Source organism: Camelus bactrianus, chromosome 20, assembly GCF_048773025.1.
Source record: "Camelus bactrianus isolate YW-2024 breed Bactrian camel chromosome 20, ASM4877302v1, whole genome shotgun sequence".
Lineage (NCBI taxonomy): Eukaryota > Metazoa > Chordata > Mammalia > Artiodactyla > Camelidae > Camelus > Camelus bactrianus.
Genome location: NC_133558.1, coordinates 2,350,338 through 2,372,059, shown reverse-complemented (window position 1 = coordinate 2,372,059; position 21,722 = coordinate 2,350,338). Strand labels below are relative to the sequence as shown.

Below are 21,722 nucleotides of genomic sequence, written 5' to 3'. Positions count from 1 at the left end.
CTCTCCCACGGATTTTCCCATGCCAGGTAGTCCTTACCTCGGGGACGTCACCGTCACTGAGACAGTCCTTGATATGCATGTCCCAAACCTTCCCACAGATCATTCTTTTTCCCCAAATGCTATTGGTTTCTATCAGGTTGATTTGTTAAGCTCGGAACAAGCCAACCTTCTGACATACTGTATGATTTCATTAATAACCAAATGGGGGGGATAAATTAGGTGTTTGGGATTAACAGACACACACTACTGCATATAAAATAGATAAACAACAAGGACCTACTGTAGAGCACAGAGAACTAAATTCAATTTCTTTTAATGACATATAATGGAAAAGAATCTGGAAAGGAAATACATACGTATGTGTATGTATAGCTGAATCACTCTGCTGCACACCTGAAACTAACATTGTAAATCAGCTAGACCTCAATAAAAAAATAAAATTTTAAAAATAAATAATGGAATGATCATAGCTAATATAACTCCTCTAGGCAATTATTGTATTGATATTTACATATATACAAAGTTATATATAATCATATAACATTTTTTTTTATAATTGCACCTATAAATTATATTCACATGATCATATTTATACTTCGTACTTTAAAATACTTTGTATGCTATGCTTTCATGTACAGAATTAGATGTGTGTGTGTAATTATTGTAACTACTCTTGCTCCTATTTTATAGACAAGTAGACTGGTGCTGGGGCGTGACAGAGCTTGGTCAGGGTCTCACGAGCACTAGGGGGCAGAGATGCATTTAGACCCAAGTCTGTCTTGCTCTGAAGCCCCTTCTCTGCCCGGAACTGCTCTACAGGACACAGCGTCCACAGAGAAGGGCACAGTTCCAACCAGAGACCTCCAGCTTTTATCACTTTATGTTTTTGATTTTGCGGGTGTGTACTGGAGGGGAAAGGCAATCATTTTCAGAAGAGAGATGAAGAGATCACAGGGTGTGTCTCAGTTTCAGTTGAGAACAGTGTCCACTGGTGTCTTCATCAGCGGGCGGCATCCTCTGGTAAAATGAGCCGTCAAACAGCTGCTCCCGTGGGGGTCACTCTGGGCCTCGGGGCTGGACTCAGGTTCCCACCACAGGCCTTCCCCCACAATTAAACACAGCAGGTTACTTGGTAACAGGATCGGCGGAGCTCAGAAAGCCAGCAGGCGCTGGGCAAAGGTGACACTGCTGGGCCGGGAGAGAGCCCAGGTGGTCCCAGCCTCATCGTAACTAACTACAGTTGCAAGGACCCCATTTCCAAATACGGTCACTTTCTGAGGTCCTGAAAGTGGGGACTCCAACCCGTAACACAGCCCAGGATTGAGATGGATGACAGGGTGTCTGGGCTCAGCCTCAGCTGGGGGCGGGGCACAGCAGGGCTCCAATTTCAACGCTCCAGACACACTAGGAGAATGGAGGAAGGAATGGCAGCCCCCACTGGGTTTCGGATGTGGCCTGAGTGGATGGCACAAAGGAGTCACTGTTGCCATCACCGTCGCCATCACCGTCGCAGTTGCCATCACCATCACAGCCGACAAGGGCTGAGCACTTCCGGAGTGTGCTGTTGTACAGGACCGGACACGGTGAACCCTCCACTCAGACCCGTGGGGCAGGTTTGAGCATTATCCCCCTTCTGTAAAGGAGGACACTGCAGCTCAGAGAGGGGAGCAGTTTTGTCCAAGCTTCCAGCCATCAGTGAAATAACGCAGGCTGCACTCAGTCCGCAGACTCCGAAGTCCGCGCTCACCTTCCCACGCTGCCCGTGCTGACCCTGCTGAGCACGGGGCTGCCTGGGTCTCCAGTGGGAGAAGAAGAGGTGGGTCCAGTGGGAACCGCGTGGCACTGGTGTGCTTCCCGCCGCAGGCGTGCTGCAGGCGGGGAGTTAGGGCGCGCTGCTGTGTGTGCTCCCCAGTGGGGAGGGCACCTGAGCAGGGAGCCTGGAGAGCTGGGTTCTAGGTAGCTCTGTCCCCGGGCTGCAGGTGTCACTCATCTGTCTGTCTGTCAGTGGCCTCACCCATGAAACAAAACCCATCAAATGATTTAACATTTCCCTCTTGCCCTAAAATTCTATCGTTTCTATAAAGAATATAATTCAAACATTCTCCCTGCTGTCTCCTGAAGCACAATTTGTAAATGTGTACATTTACGTTAACTGCACATTTGCACATAAAACAGGAGTTCCTCCGTCACTTGCTGTTGGCTTTGGGGATGGGTGGTCTTGGGTGGAAGGCCATCTGCATTCACCTCAAACCATTCATCCGGGGACTTCACTTCACGGTTGGGGGTGGGGGTAGAAGGATTGACTGGCCGTTTAGCATTCGTACAGCATTCGTCATCCAGAAGAAAAACGCCATATACACGTAAGAGCGTTGGCAGCCTGGAAACAACCTTGTCTCCCTCGCTCCTTCAGAACCTGCCAGCAAACTCCCTCTTTGTACAAACGCTGTCATGCTGCGGTGAAAGAATTTCAAAGAGAAGCCATGGGAACATCTCCCACCCTTTCCCTTGCTATTCACCACCGTTCCCAAACAAACGTGTCTTTATGTCTGACGTGCTCAGACCTCGAGAACTCTGGGCAGAATCTGACCACGTTTTTCCACTTGGAAGTTGGCTCAGCCGGCAGCCTTCGGGCAGAAACTCCCCATGCGGGAAGGGCAGATTTCTTCTCCCACACGCTCTGCTCTGTCCTGAGGTCTGTCCTGAGGTCCCCTCTACCCTCCCAGGGTAGAGGAGAACCCAGGCGATATGTGGGCAGGGAGCTGGAGGTGGGGGCAGCTCTGCACCTGGGTGGCTACGAGCACACCGGTAAGGAGCCAGCACCGATGAACGTCAAGACGTCAGACAGCCCTTCAGCTGTTCCGAGAGGGTGGGGTTGGCATGGGCCAAGGGAACAGGAGGCAGAATGGCCCAAACAGCTCTGAAAAGGAAGAACCCAGTTAGAAGGCCAACTCTACCTGATTTCAAGACGTATTATGGATCTACAATATGTAAGATGCTGTAGTTTTTAGTGTAAAGATGCAGAAATCGATGAACAGAAGAGACTAGAAACAGACTAACATAGATGCGGTGAATTGATTTTTGACAACAGTATCACGGCAATTCAAGGGGGAAAGAATGCTCTCAACAAATGGTCCTAGAACAATTAGGTGTCCACGGGCAAAAAAAATCAACCTGGACCCTTACCCAACACCATAGACAAAAGTTAAGAGAAATGCAAACATTGTAAACTGACTAGACTTCAGTAAAAAAAAAAAAAAATTAAGAGAAATGGATCAAACACCTAAATGTAAGAGTTAAAACTAAAACTTGTAGAAGCAAGCAGAAGAGAAAATCCTACTGACTTTGGTTTTGGCCAAGATTTCTTAAACACGAAACAAAAAGCACAAAGTACAAAAGAAAAAGCAAATAAATTTGACTTTGTCAAAATTAAATTTTTGCTCTTCAAAAGGAAATGAAAAAAGAAATTTCAAAAAGACATAGATAGTGAGAAAACATACAAAACATAGATGCAACAAATTCCAACAAAGACTCTTACAACTTAGTAAGAATTCATCTGAACCAGTAAAAACATACCCTAAAGGTTTGAACGCACACTTCGTCAGAGGTCCACTGCTAACAAGCGTGCGCCGAGACACTGACCATCCAAAGTCACCGGCGGGCAGATGTGTGTCAGAGTCACCGTCGGGGACTGCCGCACTCCCACCAGAATGAATAACGTCTAAGACCGACCACACCGTGTGCTGGTGAGCCACACGGCGCAACCAGACCTCCTAACGCTGCCCGCTGTCCGTGAGAATGTGAAGTGCTGCAGCCACTTTGGAAAACAGTTTTTTCTTGGAAGATTAAACACACACATACCATACAAGCCAACCATTCAACTCCTAGGTGTTTACGCAAGAGAAGTGAAAGTGTACATACAGAGGAACATAAGTGCACAAATACGCATGAATGTCACAGCAGTTTCACTGGTAATAACAGCCCAAACTGAAAACAGCCCCAATGCCCACCAACAGGTGATCGGGACACCTGTGCAATAAATGCTGCTCACCAGTAACAAGGGGTTAAAGCACTGACACAGGCAGAAACATGGCTGAATCTCAAAACTCACAGTGCTGAGTGGAACAAATCAGACAGAGCACACACGGTGTGCTTCCATCTGCGTGAAATTCTAGAACAATACAGACTCAACCACAGCGGCTTGGTGGCCTGCCCCAGGGGCTCGCCCGAGGCCTGGGGCACGAATGCCCTCGGGCGCCCCACTTCCCTGCAGCCCTTCTGCTCCCCTGCAAAGTCTCGGCAAGCACACAGGCAAGAGGCGAGCTCGTGCGTGTTTGGACAGTAACTGTGAAACACCCCTTCCTTGCACTAGGAACGCGTTCCGTGGGCTTCCTCCGGCCGGCCGGGGGCACTGCCCCTTCTCCGCGGACGTGGCGAGGCGCCTGCCCCTCAGAGCCACCCCGTCTGGGTTTGGCAGGGCTGGAGCGGGGGGCTGCCTGCTGTCGCGGCCGCATGAGGCGGGTCCCCCGACTCAGACCCAGGCGCCAGCCCCCGGTGAGCCCCGCCAGGGCTTTTGCCGAGACTTTACAACCAGCCTTGCCGACTTCTTTCAAGGGGCGTTCATCCTCCGGCATTTCCCCCGACTTTTTAGGACTTAGCCCAGCCCCACGCTTTGTTCATTCAGGGCGGGATCCGCGCGAGCCCTTCCCGGCTGTTTCACTTCCCTCCCTGCTGCGCCGGCCTGGGCGCCGGCCAGCCCGCTGACGGCCGTCACCCCAGAGGGGACCATGCAGCCTTCCCAGCCTCCGGCTCCCCTCACCTCCCAGAAGGCCAGCCTGGCTCTATATTTAAAAGCCACTTCATCAGAACACCTTGTCTTATCTCCCCTCCAAATCTCTCTCGGCAGGAAGAGAATTAAGGCAACGACCCAGAGCCGGGTAAGCATCCGGCGGCCCGGGGGTGCAGGGGGAGACAGAGGGCAGGTCAACGTCTGCTAGCCTCACTTTGCCCATTAAGGTCCTTTCCAGAAAACCTCTCCAGAAGGGGAGAAACCTCTTCTGTGTTTTAGATGGCTAGTGCCTGCAAAGGAACAAGGGAGTGGGCGTGGTGTTCTGCCTGGGCGAACGTGACCGCTGAAGACCTGTTCAGCTCTGCGCTTTCGGAGGGAAGTGTCTCTGATGACCTGCGGTTTCCTGACACACTCAGTGCCTCTGAGAGGCGTGGGATGGGAGAGCCAAGTGCAAGGACAGAGGCGACGCTGGCCTTGAAAACTGGACTGGACTTTGCTCCCACCATGAGGATCAGAGTCCACGCTTTTGTTGAATTTTGTCAGCAACTGGGACTCAGGGCTGAGCCCCAACTCTGGGCACAGATGCTCGTCCACAGACGCCTGGGAAAATCTCCTAATGAGGACTGATGGAAGTCTAATTTTCCCCGGACCACACCAGCCTTGGGACATTCAAGGACGCGGATGACAGCCCACGAGGGTTTGGCCCCAGGAGATTCCCAGAGCCCCGGCTCTCCTCCTCACCCCCTCCTTATGTGCTCCAGACGCTTCTCCTCTTAGCTGTTTCTGCTTCTCACTTTTCAGAGGTTTCATCACCATCCCTTGGGGCCTGCTGGGCCTCAGCTGTCCCTCAGGTTCGGGATGGTTGCCTCAAGTGATTACAGGTCTTTCAGTCACTGAGTGTCTGGCTGGTCCTTAAGAAGTTCCCACACAGGCTGGCCCCCTCGTGGCTCAACAGTCTCTTTACGTTTTCAGCTTGGACATAAGAAGTCAAAACTCCAGACTCCAGAGAGTGGTCATTTGCTAGCAAACGAGTAAGCACAAAATCCAAGGCTGCACCACAGAGAAACAGGCTGCGGTCCAGGACTGAGTCAGCAGCACGCAGCGCTGGCCCGGACGAGGCCGATGTGGTCGCCTGAAGCCAAGGGCGGGCTGAGATCTGTGGTGACAAGGCCCAGAAGAGGCAAAGGCAGGCGGGGGCTCCTCCTGGGTGGCCGGTGCTCGGAACTAAGCGTCTGACCTTGATGGTCTGTAAGGAGCCAGCCTGCGTGTGACTGTAGCCTCCAAGGTGGCTCTGACAGCTGAGACTGACAGCCCCACCTGCTCACAAACGTCAAGCACTGCTGGAGCCACAACACCCACGGCGCACGGGAAGACATTCTTCCAGCAGGCGGCCCACTTTTCGGTCCTCCCGTCCCCGGTGACCCCCGGCCAGTGAGGGTCTCAGAGATGAGGGCACTGCATGTGCCAGGGCTCTTTTGCTTATAAATTATTTACTAAATAATTAAGACTGTATCGGGAAGTACTTGAATGCATCATGGGATCCAGGGAAGGCGCGACCAGCAGGCTGTAAGAAAGACAGGGCTGATTAGAGCCAGCATCCGGGTGTCCCCGGCCCTCCCCCACTGTCTGTGCCTCCCTTTGGTAGCCCCATGCTCCCCCCACGGCCGTGAAGCTTCTCAGGGCAAGAAACAGGGGCGTCATCTTGCTGCTCTGACCTCCAGGAAGAGACTTTCTCCCAGGGACAATTCAAATGTTCCAGACGGGGGAGGACTCTCAGGGCGCCCTCCTTGACTTGCGGTCAAGGAGATGGGGCTCCACTCAGCCCACCCATGACAGCAGGACTCAGGGGGGGGGGGGCAGGGAGGAGCACTCCGTGAACACAGCAGCACCCGGAGAGCCCCAGAGCTGAAGCCAATCCAGGAGGAAGGGAGGCGTCCCCGGACACCGACCACCACCCAAGTCCAGAAAGCCCTTCCCTGGATACAAGGCTCACCTTCAGGAAACTTCCTCTGACCGCCTGTCTGGATGGCGAGCCCTGCACACGTGCTCCCGGCGGAACATCTCTGCCTATTCTGAGTTCCTGGTCACCTGCCTGGCCCCTCCCCAGATGGTGCTCTCCTACAGAAAGCAGCCGTGGCCACATCTCTGCATCTCTGATACCCACCCAGGCTTTCCATAAAAACGTGAAATAACACAGCAAAGGAACATTGAGAACTAAGGGCTAATACAGCAGCAACAGGAGAGAGGCTGCAGACCCAGCGGAGGACAAAGCCCTTCAGGGGGTGCTGAGGGCGGAACTGCACGCCAGCGCAGAGCAACCGCGGGGGCTGCATAAGTCATCGAGAAAGGGCTGAACCCTGCTCAGGTTGGGCTGCTTACAGCAGAGAGTGTATACATTGTTTAAAGATTCTAATTAAAAATGGTGGAAAGTATCTATTCCTGGGAAACTGCGCCTCCCCGACTGCTCTGTTTATTCTTAGTGAAGGGACGTAACAAGCACGTATCACACGCCAATCACAAGGCAGAGATGGTGCTGGGCATCAGGGCCATAAAAGCCATTCGCGGCCCGCTGAGACCAACCGAGGAGAGAGGGTTCTCAGCCAGGCTCGGGGATCTGGAATCTTCCGGGAGCTGCACTGCATAGGGTTGAAGTGGGGTTGATTTGGGTTCTCTTGGTTACAAGCCTGGAATCTGACTCTGGCCAACTCAAGTTAAATGAGAGCATATGAGAAAGACTCTGCAGAGAGACTCGGAAAAGGCAGGGACAGAGCAGACCCAAGGGTCCAGGGGTCCAGCCAGCAAGGACTTACGGACCATCAGTCAGAGCCTGAGGGCTGGGTACAGAAGCTTTCAGCATTTCTTGCCCTTCCTTGTGGCACATCAGTGCCATTTCCAAACCCTGAGGTGAGGACCCAGAGGCCCAGCCTGAGCCCCACATTTCCAAACCCTAAGGTGAGGACCCAGGGGCCCAGGCACACTCGTCTTGTCGTTAGCAGCACCATCTGAGTTATTTGCCCCCAGGACCTGCAGTCAGCCGCTGCTGCCCCACATCCTGCATGGCCTCCAGAACCTGTCACTTTGTGGAGCAGAAGGAAAGGGGGGAAAGGCTGGGCAGCCCACCTCAGGCTCTCAGTGCCCCTTCTCCACCCTCTGTGCCCACCTCAGTCCACCTGTGAGAGGCAGGGCTTCCAACTAGGCAGCATTTCACTCCAGAAAATGGTAGGGAGAGACAGTACCAGAAAGTTCTGATCCCCTCGGACCACCGACAAGGGCCCCTCCCACACTCATCAGCATGTAACCAGCACCTACTGTGACGCGGCCATACTGGAACAACAGACAGAGATTAACACGACACAGCCACGGTCCTTTCCCTTTATTCTCCCTCATAACGGGAAACATCACACAGACATCAGAATTGCAATCACTCTTTAAAATCCTTTCAGACACCACCCAGAAAAAGCTAGACAACCAACTGGGGACCAAGTTCCACAGCCCCTAGCCTTCAGATGGCTATACCCAGGGGTATAAAGGAATTTAAGTGCTCAAGAACCAGAGGCATATTTTTTTTAGATAAATACAGCAGCGTTTTTAGAGACTGCTGTTAAATTCATCTTCTGTCTAGTCCCTGAATTGCTGACAAAGCTTTTAGGTTCTTGAAAGTGGTAATTTAATATCTTATGGTGCTGGTTTTAAACATGCATAAGAATTCTTGAAGTAAAAAATGATTGTTAGTTTTGGTCAAGACAGAGCATTAGGAGAGGACTACAGGCTTCCTTTTGGAAAGATGGATGTGGATCAAAACTAGGTGTTCACAGACTGTACCTCTGGGCAGTCGTATTCACGCCGCCACCACTAGGTGGCAGCAGAGGGACTTCTGCGACGTCCGTCTGCAGGCTTTGGTCACAAAAGCACTGACCTTTATTTTGGCCTCGGTGACGGTGCTGCTTCTGCTCTTGGCCTCAGGTATGTCATGCCACCTTGGCATCTAGTGGGATCGAAAACAACTACCCCACAGCGTAGAACCGGTTTGAATACATCATGTCAATTAAACACCCGGGTAGGAATTTCAGGGCAGCAGAGAGTTTGTTAGACCCCAGGTGTCCCTTGATCCACTTGCGTGGCCTCCCCTTGGCGTTCCTGGAAGGCAGTGACACCCCCGCTTTAGAGCGGTTCGTTTTCTGAATGTGCATTCCCCCACTGTCCCAGGCACCCTCGGGCCTGATCTGGGCTCACGTGTTCCTTCTCTCTTCTCAGATGGCCTTTGCACAGCCAGGTATCTATCCCAACTTGCTGGCCTTGTCCCGAGAGGCCGTACTCAGAGAACGTGACACCGTTAGGGATGCGGTAGATCCCGCCTGGAGGATGGGTATCAGATCGAAGACACCAAGGTCCTTTCTCAGCCTGGGATCCATCACTCACACAAACGCTGGGCATTTACGACAAACACACGCTCCACAGTGCCCCGGAGTGAGCGCTCCCCGGCATGGGCCGCCGCGGGGCGCTCAGGCAAAAGCAGCCGCCGCCACAGTTCACACCACGAGCCTTGGGCAGAAGCTGCTACTTCAGCCATTCCTCTCGCCTCCACCCCTGCAGCCACCCCTCCTCCAAGGCCTGGAATTCACACTGAGGTGTGTGCTTACTTCATCCAGGTCGGCCTCCTTCCCCTTCCCGAAAGCTACAACAGGCCAAGACCGGGTCTGTCTGCGCCCAGAGCTTCATCTCCAGGGTGTGCACACAACAGGCGACCCACCGTTGCATGAGTGACCACGTGAGCGTCCGTCTCGGCCCCATCGCTCTTCAAGGGTGAAGCCACGTGCAGGCCTGCACGTCCTGCTGCCCAGTTCTCAGCCCGCAGCTGGCCCCCCTCTCTGCGCCTCTCCTTGTCTCCCACAGGAGAGCCTGGGGCACCAGGTGACCCGTTCTCTGAGCAGGGCACAACCATTAAAAGAATGACACAGCCATTGCGAACAGGACATAAACTGGTTAGCACCAAGACGGCGGGAGATCCCACTCCCGTGGGCCTCGAGGCCCAGGATGGTAGGAGGCTTGACCTCAGCAGACTCTGAGCTTCATTTTATGCTCACTGTAGTATATTAGCTGCTAAATGGCACCCTATTTTGGTAACTGGGTCCCCTGGGTGGGGTTCCATGTCACTGACTCTGCAGTGTCTCTGTAGCAGGATGAGTGGGCAAACGCTCTCCTAGATGAATAACGTCTTATCCTTCTTTTTACCGAGGTCCTAATCAGTACACAGCACAACACAAGGCATCAAGGAAAACAGGAAAGAAACACAACGCTACTCACGACCCAGACGAAACGGCACGTGAGGAACTGAGACCAGGACATCACGAAGCACCGTCTTCCACCCCCAAGAGCCTCACAGCCTCGTAGACATGATGTGAATTCAGGGCACGTCAGAGAAAGTACCGGGGCGATACTTCAGTGGGTGAAAACCCTGGGGCTTCGACAAGGGGGCAGGAAGGAATTTTAGACGGAGGAGTGGTGTGCACACCAGGATGAGGGGGCTGCGTGGCTACATGACAGACATTTACTTCTCACAGCCCTGGAGACTGGAGTCCCATCAAGACCTGGCAGATCTGGTGTCTGCAGAGGACTTGCCTCCTGGTCAGACAGCCATCTTCTCACCATGTCCTTGCTTGGCAGAAGGGGGAGGAGCTTCACCCTTGAAGAGCGATGGGGCCAAGACAAACGCTCACGTGGTCACTCATGCAACTGTGGGTCGCCTGTTGTGTGCACACCCTGGAGATGAAGCTCTGGGCGCAGACAGACCTGGTCTTGGCCTGTTGTAGCTTTCACGAGGGCTGCATCCTCGACCTAATCACCCCCTGAAGGCCCAACCTCCAAAGACCACTGCATCGGGGGTCAGGTTTCAACACAGGAGTCTGGGGAGGCACAGACATTTGGTCCAGAGCACCTACTGAGAGCTCAGGGGCTATAAACGTGTACTTTTTTATTCCTTCACAGCTCTGAGTACACATTTTCACACAGAAATGAAATGTGATGACTATGAGGTTAGGCCTCACTATCAAGGGTTTTGAAGAACACGTGCAGAGTTTTTCTTTTGTGTGTTTCATTTTGAAATCAGGTGTCTAGACCATCAACCAAACCCACGGCGATGATGCTGTCTCACTCCGCTAGTTCATATTTCAAAGACTGTTTTAATGCCATTTGTAGCAACATGGATGGACCTGGAGATGGTCATTCTAAGTGATGTAAGCCAGAAAGAGAAAGAAAAATACAATATGAGATCACTTATATGTGGAATTAAAATTGTAAAAAAGACAAATGAACTTACTTACAAAACAGAAACAGACTCACAGACACAGAAAACAAACTTATGGTTACCGGGGGCGGTGAGGGGGAAGGATGGGATAAATTGGGGATTGGAGGTTTGCAGATACTAATATATACATACATAATAGATAAACAGCAAGTTTATACTGTAGACCACAGGGAACTAACTATATTCCATATCTTGTAATAACCTATAATGAAAAAAATATGAAAACAAATACATGTATGTATACGTATGACTGAAACATGATGCTGGGCACCAGAAATTGATACAATACCGTAAACTGACTACACTTCAATTTTTTTTTAAATGTACTAAAAAAATAACAAAGACTGTTTGACTAATTTCTACATGTCTCCTCCCTCTCCCTGCTTCCCCAGCCCGTCCACACACACACACACACCCACATACGTTCATGCAGAGCAGCACTCCTATTTCTTATTTAATTGAGGAAAGTCACTGGCTGAGTGATCAGTGTACTTGAACGAGGTCCTGCTCTGGCTCCAGTCATGGCAGCCGTGTCCTCAGACCAGCCCCTCCCCGCCTCTGGCTCTAACCTTCCCACCTACAGAAGGACTGAGCGCGCTCTTAGACTTCTATCACCACGTGATTTAACATCCTTCAATACGTGCGTACGATGAACAGAGAACCGACTGAACACAGAGTAGGTAAGCATTTTAGAAGGAACGACTCACAGCAACACTGGGCACGTGGGCCACTGTTACCTGGTATGAACAGCCAATCGGTTCATGGTGGAAGCCTAGCATTCGAGTCAAAAGGCCCAATGGGGCTCTGATCTGACCAGACGTGCTTGGATCTTCCTACCCAATTATCTATACTGTGTGTCTGTCTCTAGAGATAATCCTACGGGTGAAAAAAGAAAAACAAGATTTCCTGAAGCAACTTCCACTCTTCCAGCTGTAAATTTTACACCAGATCTGGAGGCTGGAGGCTCCATGGTTGAAAACAAACAAAATTCCTTCTCTCATGAATTCGCTCCCTTTAAGCGAGACCTGTGTATAGATGATACTAAATACACGAGTTGCCACCTAGGAACGATGACGCTGCACGTGCAGCCGTGAGTCTGAGCTTGGTGTCTTCCCACTGAATGAGCAGGTCTCGGTGGTGGTGGAACAGGCCCACCCAGACCCGGGAGCCTGGAAAGAACAACTCATCTCAAAGGAACAGAGTTCCAGGCGGAATCCTGGCCCGGTAACAATGCCTCACCAGACAGGGCGTAACTTTTTGTCTGTTGATAGAAACTTCTGCGGCCCCACCCACAGTAGAACTGAGTTTCAAATGATTTCTGAGCGGGGAGGGTAGAGCTCAAGTGGCAGAGCACATGCTCAGCACGCACAGGGTCCTGGGTTCCATCCCCAGCACCTCCTCTAAAAATAAATAAATAAACCTAACCCCCTCCCCCCAAAAGAAAACCTTAAAAAAATGTATCTGTGAGCACTAAGATTGACACAGGGAATATCAATGCAAACTAGTATTCTTTTTTAACTAGATAAATATTTTGGTCCAAGAGTGGCAATGAGTTAATTAAAGAGGAGAATTTCAAGAAGCAACAGAGTCTGGGGAGTGCCAAATCCAGAAGGAGCCCAAATTAATCAAGACTAATGGAATGGTCTGAATATTAATCTTTTCAAAGTGTCAGGTGTTATTTAATTCTGGAACTCTTAATGATGGAGGGTCCCACCAACATGAGGAGGTTCGTACCAAAGAAGATAACATAAAAGAGGCAAGAGAAGAAGTGATTTTGAGGAAGACTCAGCATCCAAATGAGTTACACGTGGGCAGCGTGTAGGCTGGTTCCATCTCTCCGGAGGATGGTGGCAGCATGGGACTGGTTTCCGGTGCTGCTTCCCCGTGAGCCAGTCGTGTGTAAGGAAATCAGCATGCAAGCCGCAAGGGTGTGGCTGCACGCCAGTCTCACAGACTTGCTTATGCAAAAAAACAAAACAAAACAAAACAAAAAACTAAATCTCAGCCCAAACGTCAAACAATAGGATGAAAGCCTTTCAGCAATCACAAACAACAGTGGCTTCCTAAATAACTTACAGCTCAGCCACTCAATTAAAAATGGTTTGTGGGAAGAAAAGGAAGACGTCTACTTCCCGACAAGACGGAGTAAGACCAGGCTTACAACTGGGAAAAACAGACGAAATACACGAACCAGTGGCTTTCAGACACTGGGTAACGGGCAGCACAGGGCAGCCACCCCAGAGAGACGCGAAGCAAACAAAGGGATGCCTGCAGTGACCTACAGCCCCGCCCTGAGAAAGTCCCAGAGCCTGGCACAGCGAGGGGGGACCGGTGGGAGCCCCGTGGTCTCTCTGAGCTGAGGGGACGGAGCTGGAGTCCAGGGAGCCCCAGGCAGCTCAAGTTCACAGGGCTGAGCAGCAAAGAGGGGAGAGAGCCGGACAATGAAACAATTCCAGACTCCTGCCTCCCTCTTATAAGGACACCTGCGAGTCCACTGGGCCCACTGGGACACCCATAGCTTAGTGGATGGAGGAGCCAACAAGTCTGAAGCTCGGTCCTGGAGCAACTCCCCACAGGGAGCCGGGCAGCACAGGGCCGCAGTCTTGGCTCCTGGGGGTGGGGGGCAGTGAGCAGTCATAGGGGGAACTGATGTCTGGTTGCCTCATTTTGATACAGGAAGACGGATGTGGGGTGTGAGGAGGGCCGAGTCCCAGGTCCTGCTTGAGCCTCTGGGACGCGCCCCACCAAGTGTGGGTCCTTGGCTTCACGCAGGAAAGAATTCAAGTGTGAGCCATGGTCGGGTTAAGGTAGATTTATTTAGAGAGACACACACTGCACAGAGTGTGAGGCAAGAGAAAGGCAAGGAAAGCGCTGTGGGAGTTGGGTGCTCAGGTTAAGGTGAAAGAAGGTACACACTCCACAGACAGAGTGTGGGCCCTCTCCGAAGGGGAGGGAGTGAAAAGGGCGGCCACGAGCTGCCATGTTGCTGGTTTTTATGGGCTTGGTGGCTTCATATGCTAATAAGGACCAGTCTAAGTAGCCTGGGGAAGGGGCTGGGATTTCCAGAAAGCTGGCCATTTCCCACCCTTTGACCTTTTGCGGCTAGCCTCGGGGCTGCATATCATTCACCATGTTAATATTACAGTGGGCGTATAATGAAGCTCAAGGTCTGCTAGAAGTTAAATCTCTTCATCTCAAGGCCTTCTAGGGGTTGAATCCTTCACTATTTTGATGTTAACTGCTGTGGCATTCCTTGCATGGCTGTGCCCTGCCCCCTTGCGTGCCGTCTCAATTTGTTACCAGGGAAAGCAGCAGAAGGGCACGCCCCTCACCCCCTCCTCTGATTAGAACAGGCACTAGCTGGGGTCTGGGGCGAGCTGTAGGAAGGTGTGAGGTGAGCAGGTGTAGGTGGGGCAGGCCCTGGTCGAGCAGGGGACGTACAGAGAGCAGGAGAACAGCTACCGTGACTGGCCTGAGCATGCAGACACGCTGTCTGGAGCTCTCCACCTTCCATGGCGTTCCCAAGGAAGATGTATACGCTGTGTCTGTCACACTCAGTGCCTCCTGCCCCTCTAAAGGCCTGCTGTTTGCTGTGTAACACCGGCTCTGGCCCATCAAAGGAAGAAGGCAAAATACGTTCTGAAGATAGAGCACCTCTCCCTGCCTGCCATGTGTCTCCATCTCCCCACGTTCCTAAGTTCCCCACTCCCGACCACTCCAGCCCACAACGGTGGCTCCCAAACCTAGCTCTCCCGAGTCTGCCAGCACGAGTAGATCCTTGCTATTTGCTGATCCAAACAACCAGGCGCTTTGCACAATGAACAAGCATTTACTGTCTCACAAGGCACCTGGCCCTGGGGCCACCACAGTGCTTCTAAAGAAGCTTGGTTGTGCGGGGATGTTTGTTACCTCAGAGCCCCTGGGAAAGGGACAAACAGAGGTCAAGCCAGCTCGGTCTGCCAAGCCAGGCTCTCAGGGGCTGCCCTTTCCAGGGTTGTTACGGAAACGACAGGCCAGCCAAGAAACAAGCACCACTCGGAGGGTTGGAGCACTCAGATGTATCACGCCAGCGGGCTCAGAGGGGCTTCTGCTCCGAAGCTCTGAGCGCCTCCAAGATGTGCACATGAGGTTTTATAGGGTAAAGTACAAGCTTGGGGTATTTGGCCAATAGGCATGGAACAGCTTTAGCAGCATCATTACCACAAAAGTGGAGGCAGGGAGGCAGCAAACCAACATTCCAAAGCCAGATATATATCTTTGAAAATCCAGCTGGCTAGCAAAAAACATGAACAGCAAACCAACACTAATTAACTCAGATTCAAGAGTTAGTCCAGCAGAACTCAGATCAGTATTCCGATACTTAGATTTGTAAGTTATCTTGCTAGCCCAGCCCAGCCTCTCCTTCACATTCCTAGACTTGTGAGTTACCTTGTTAGACCAGCGTGGCTTTTCCTTCACAGGGTAAATAAACGTGTGCGAGGATCAGTGATCACCTCGAGCCTCTTCCTGAAGAAAGAAATGGGAAAAAAAAGATTCCCCTACTCTCCTAAGACCTGCAGAAGAAGGTGGTCTCTCCTTTCAAATTGATTCTTTTTATTGAAAAGAAATGGAAATTTCAGGATAGCAGAGGGTTTTTCTGGTCCCTTCATTCCCAAACGAAGGCAGGCAGTGGCCACGCTGCTTCCGGCCTGTGGCCTGAGGGGGTGTGCTCCACCAGCGGTCTGGATGGTGCTCCTGTGTGTAACTAAGAATTGATAATCAAGGCGGCAGCATGTCTTCCGGCTGAATGTCTTCACTCTGGTGGGACGCCCACCAGAGCAGGAAGGTGCTTATGGCCTTCTGACGTGCTCTGGGGCGAAAGTTACGGGCCCGCGGTAACAGCTACCAGTTGGTTCAATGAAGGGCACTTACTTTCTAGTCTTATACTTTTCTAGGAGAAAATGGAAAGCCAATACGGTACAACTACTATACTTCAATTCTTAAAAAAGTTAAAAAAGGAAATGGAAAGCTAGCTCATATAATTTGTGAACCAAGGGAGATTCTGTTTCCTGAGAAAATTTGCAGAAATAACCTATTCTTCTTCTTTATTACAACATACAGCTTATCTTCTGAGAGATTCACAAGTATTTGGAGAATATTGGTTAAAAATGATCAACAACTGGTGAGGGAGGGTACAGCTCAGTGGTTCAATCCCCAGTACCTCCATTAAAAAATAAATAAATAAATATACCTAATTACCTTCGCCCCACCCCCCAAAAAATCAACAACTGGGCATGTGCCCAGAAGAACTGACAGTAGCGCACACTTATATTCAAACACTATCCACGTAGCCAAAAAAGGTGGAAGCAACCCAAATGTCCATCAACAGATGAATGGTTAAACAAATGCTGTGTATACATACAACGGACTATTGTTCAGCGTTGAAAAGGAAGGAAATTCTGACACCGCTACAATATGGACAAACCTGAGGACATCACGGTAAGAGACAGAACCCTGAGACAGGAGCGAAGGGGAAGGGGCAGCACCACTGAAGGGATGACACAGCAACTGAAGATAGGACGTACACTGGTTAGAACCAAGACGGTGGAAGATGTGACTTCCAGTGGACCTTGAGCCTCATGGCACACCCACAGGCGCCATGACAGTTTCCAGGCTGATCCTGAAAGGCCAGAAAGCAGGCGGGGCCCGATTCCTGGAAATCTCTGCCCACGTACAGTTGGAATAATCCTCCCACTCATTAGCACATGAAATTCCTGAGCCCATCAAAACCAACAAGTCCCAGACCGGCGGCCAGTCTCTCTTTCCTCGAGGACTGCATGTTCCGGGGCCACCTTGTGCCTCTCGTTCTTGCCTTTTGAGACAGCCTGGACTCTGTCTATAGAGAGATAAATCTACCTTCACTCAGCTATGGCTCGCTCTTGAATTCTTTTCTGTGCGACGCCAAGGACCCCGACTCGACAGGCTGCATCCCAGGGACCGCCTGGGGCTAGGGCCAAGGCCACGCGCTCATGCTCCATCTTCCTGCAGCAATCCAATTGAAAAAGACAGATATGCTATGATTCCACTCAAATGAGGTGCCTAGAGCAGTCAAATTCACAGAGACAGAGAGCAGAACAGTGGCTGCCAGGGGCCGGGGGGGAAAGAGTGAGGAGTTACTGCTTAGTGGGCACAGAGTTTCCCTTTTGTTAGATGAAAAGAATTTTGGTGACTGGATACACAATGATGTGACTGAACCTGAAACCACTGAATCTTGTACTAAAAATGGTTAACAAGGTAAATTTTATGTCATGTGTATTTTATCATAATTTTAAAAATCAATGATAATTACAATTCATTAATTTCATCTGATCCTTTAATAAGAATCTCCACATATTAATGTCAGATGGTCTTAGACTCTTAAATACATTTTCCTGTGAATTTTCCATCATACCTCTCTAATCTTTAATCCTTTTCCATTTAGGATTTTTTTTTTTTTTTGGTTGGGGGTGGGTAATTAGGTTTATTTATTTTTAGAGGAAGTACTGGGGGTTGAACCCAGGGCCTCATACATGCTAAACATGCGCTCTACCACTTAAGCTATACCTTCCCCCAAGTCCTTTTCTATTTATATCAAATTCATTTATCCAAATTCAATTTAACATGGATTAGATTCACCTGGATTAAAATAATAAGGTGTTTGACTTTGGACACAATATTTGTATTTTCTGACTTTAGAAAAAATTATGGCTTACCTGAAACTCTGTGGGTATGTGTTCACCATTATCCATGTCCCTGGCTCTCTGACCACCAGCAGAGGAATCAGCGAGAGAACGCCGTGGTTGAGAGTTGGAGCTTCCAGCTCGATCAGCCACTTACTAGCCGGGGGACTTGGGCAAGCTTTCAGGCTCTCTGTGCTTCAATTTCTTGATCTGTGAAATAACAAAAATAGTTGTACCTACCTCTGTGGCAATTTTGGATAAAATATGTGGCACATTGTGGCTTACTGACACTGCTGAACTAAAGTAACTGAACTTAAGAGTTACTGAACTCCTATTGATGCTGTTTTAGCAAACATGGGTCCTGAGACCCTCCCTCCCTGGTGGCTTCCTGGACCGGTTCTGCTGGAGTCTCATCCTCTCTTCTCTGCCTCAGCACAAAGAGTGGACACCTGCCTTTCCACAGCTTCTCCCCAACAAGGTGGTCACTTGGTGGGCGCCCACGGCTCTGCCCAGAAGCTTCAACCACACTACAACAGCATCCTCTGCTATGCCAGACACATAATAAATGATCAAAAAATGTCTGCCGAAGGAAGGAATGACTCACTTGACCAACCAACTAATCAGTCAATTTTCTGGCCTTGCTAAATGCTGCCAGTATCTTAATGAAGCAGGTGACCGTGGTAGATGAATGGCAGGCCATTCCTTGCACATCAGTCATGTTAGTAAATGCTTTGTCTCAGCTTCCTGTGATTGACAACACTCTAATGTGTTAATTCCAACTGGCCTGGGTATCCATGGAGTCTCTGCAAAGTACAGAATTATACTTATGAGAGCTGCCTGCAACTATAATTGGGCTGAAGATATAGGGCGACATGGAACGTGTACCACATCTCTTCCCTGAAATTCCACAGGTGCTTACAATGAAGAGAGTTATTTGAGATAATAATCACAGAATAATAAAGTAGCACACTGGCTGGGCTGGACGTGTGACTTTTCTGTCAATGAGCCCACTCCCTTCACTTTAATTCAAATTGTCCAGCAAGATCAAAGACACTGTTGAAGGAGGCGGTCTAAAATGAATCATTAGTCCTAACTAATCAACAAAGATCTAATAGCCTAGCTGAGAAGCCAAGACATACCTCAGACATGGCATTGTCAAGTACAGGACTGCCCGACGCAGGACTGGGCAGTGAGGGTGGGGGAGTCCAGCAGAGTGCATCAGGACCAGAGAAAATCCAAGAGGTCCAATGCAGACCAAATACATGAGGCAGTGTCAAATAAAACCAACAGAAATCGATGATTTGAAGCAACCGTTGTAACCTTCCTCTATGAAGTAAATGTGAGTGCTTCTGAAATGAAAATAAATTGTCAGCAGAGGAGGAGAAACCATAAGGAAGAGCCAAACGGACATTTCAGAACTGAAAAACAGAATGTCTGGGGTGGGGGGAGTATCGGGGAGGCTCAGCAGCGGAGCAGAGATGACAGAGAAAAGTGCCCGTGAACTCGAAGACGGATCGGCAGGGATTATTCAGCCTGAAGAACAGACGGAAAAAGGACTGCAGCACACACAGTCACGAGGACCTGTGGGGCAAAACCCCCATCACTGGATCCCTGAAGAAGACAAAGATACTGTGACTGTCAAAACATTTGAAGAAATAATGACTAAAAACCCCTCAAATTTGGTAAAAGACAAAAATTTATAGATTCAAGAAGTTCAGTGAGCCCCAAACAAGATAAGCTCAAAAAAAAACCAAAAAAAAAACAAAACTAGAACAAACCCATGTTACACAAAAGACAATGAAAACCAAAAACTAAGAAAGAATCTTGAAAGCAACCATAGCAAAATGATGCGCTCCACCCGCGTAGGGGACCAGTAATCCACACATCACAGACGCTAGGGGAAACAAAGGGTTCCTCCTCAGAAACCATGACAGCGCTGGAGCAAAACCTTCCAAGTGCCGAAAGAAGCCCCAACTCGGAATTCTACATCCAGGGAAAACATCCTTCAGTGGTTAAGGTAAAGCATGGGTATTCACAGAAGGAAAATGAAAGAATTCACTGCCAGCACGTTTGCTCTAAGAGACATTACTGAAGGAAGTCAAGGCTGGAGGAGAATGTTCTCAGAGGGGAACACGGAACTTCAGGAATAAAGAAAAAAAGGTAGAAATGATCGACGTCTGGTTAAGTGACAGAACTTACCCAGGAACTCGCATGTGCGAAGCACACGCTCTACCCCTGAGCTATACCCTCCCCCAAGATAGAACTTTTAACTTCTTTCTTGTACACAGAGGACAGTCTGGGTCACCTTTGCCAGTGGACAAGGATGCCCTCTGCTCTCTCAGCCATGGGTGCCATTCTCTGACCTCCTCCAAAGCCTTGAAATCAATGTAAATTATATAACATTGTGCTGAATACACAGCTTACGATTTTTTGCGGCTCTTCTCAGCTGCCTTTTTTTTTTTTTTTTTTCAGGGGAGGTAATTAGGTATTTATCTATTTAGATATTTATTTATAACAGAGGTACAGGGGACTGAACCCAGGATCCTGTGCATGGTAGGCACGTGCTCTACCACTGAGCTACACCCTCCCTACTTGGCCTGACTTTTTATAGTAGCCACTGCCCTTGTTCTTTTCTATGCATGTGGACAGGTTGTGAGCAAAGCACTGGTATAAAGAAGAGAAACTGGGATGACTGGAAAAACAGTCATTTCACGCACAATAGTATCTATCAGTTCCGATCATTCTCAGAGGCGGTGCCTAGGGGAGATTCCTTTGCCAGCTGAGAAGCAGTGAAGGAGAAGTAATAAAGTGGCCAGGCTTAGGCTAACTCATTCTTGGCCTTGCACTTACTATCTGCTTTCAGATGGTCAGCAAGTCTGACTGCCGGGACACTGCTCCCAGCCCCAGGCCCACCGAGGCCCCTGTTTACCTTACTCTGGTAACTGAAATCTACAGTCATGTCTGGATTTTGAGTCACTCCCCCAGGAAGGGAGTCACAGGATGATAATCTCAGGAGAATGGCCAGAACGCTCTGAAGTTCCTCCTGGCACCTGAGGAGTCTGATCCGATAGAGATCAATAGAGATCAGCCTCCTGGCATGGGACAGACATGCCAAGATTTCAGAGGAAGATTTACCAGAGACTTTGGTTAATTAACATCCCCTTTTATGCCCCAATTTGTTCACTATATAATCACTAAGCCCCAGCCAAGACGGGTTCCCAGTTTGGCAGGCACTAGCTGTGAGTCCCCTCTGCCCAGGAAAGTAACAAAGCTGCCTCTTAAGCTCCGAGACGCGGTCTCTGAGTTATTTGGCTGTCAGGGACGGGAGCTGATCTTTCAGCAACAGTAATCCGCGAGCACGTGGTTGCCCTAATGTTTGTGCAACACTCAAAACATGGTTACAACAGTCTTGGGCGAGTGAAGATGTCACATGGGCACAGGGAACTGAGGCAGAGGTGACACGGTGAAGCCAATGTTCACTTCTGAAATGTCTTTCTTCTCTAAATTACAATTGGGAATAAGGAAAAACACTCAAAGGCATATGATTCCAGAGCATTATTACTAATACCTCTGACATGAATATATAAGACTGTGTAGGGGAATAACACAAAGCCTAACTAGGAAAAAAAAAAAAGGATGAATTTGGGAAAGAAAGCACAGCAGAAGCAGAGGTTTAACTGATCTCAAGAAACGTCGCAGGGAACAGTTATGATCCAGTACACGGAACATGGACAAATAATCTTCAATGATCAATAAAAAAAGACAGTGTATTCTCCCCATGGAAGTTTACAGAGTTAAATAAAAGCACGGTCTCCTTGGTACCACTTTTTCCAGTTTGCTTTACTGCAGGAACCTAGCAGCAGAGAAATCCTTTCTCCCTGAGTACCACTCACGGCAAACGAAGTATTTCAAAGCGCAGAAAGACTGATGCTGA

General features: G+C 49.7%; 1 long non-coding RNA gene across 8 annotated transcripts in view; it reads right to left on the bottom strand.

Moving 5' to 3' along the window:
• Positions 1-297: 297 nt before the first annotated feature.
• Positions 298-21,722, bottom strand: part of LOC105079781 (uncharacterized) — a 24,739-nt gene continuing 3,314 nt past the window's right edge. For 2 of the 8 annotated variants that reach the window (XR_012500910.1, XR_012500912.1), the window contains exons 2-3: positions 17,822-17,998; positions 15,667-17,111 (exon numbers count right to left, since the gene is read on the bottom strand). This is a non-coding gene — a long non-coding RNA (uncharacterized LOC105079781). Of the gene's footprint in view, positions 6,351-6,779; positions 11,011-11,827; positions 11,967-15,518; positions 15,597-15,666; positions 17,112-17,821; positions 17,999-21,722 lie in introns of those variants that run through there. The other 6 variants (XR_012500913.1, XR_012500914.1, XR_012500916.1 and 3 more) reach the window with 6 other exon arrangements.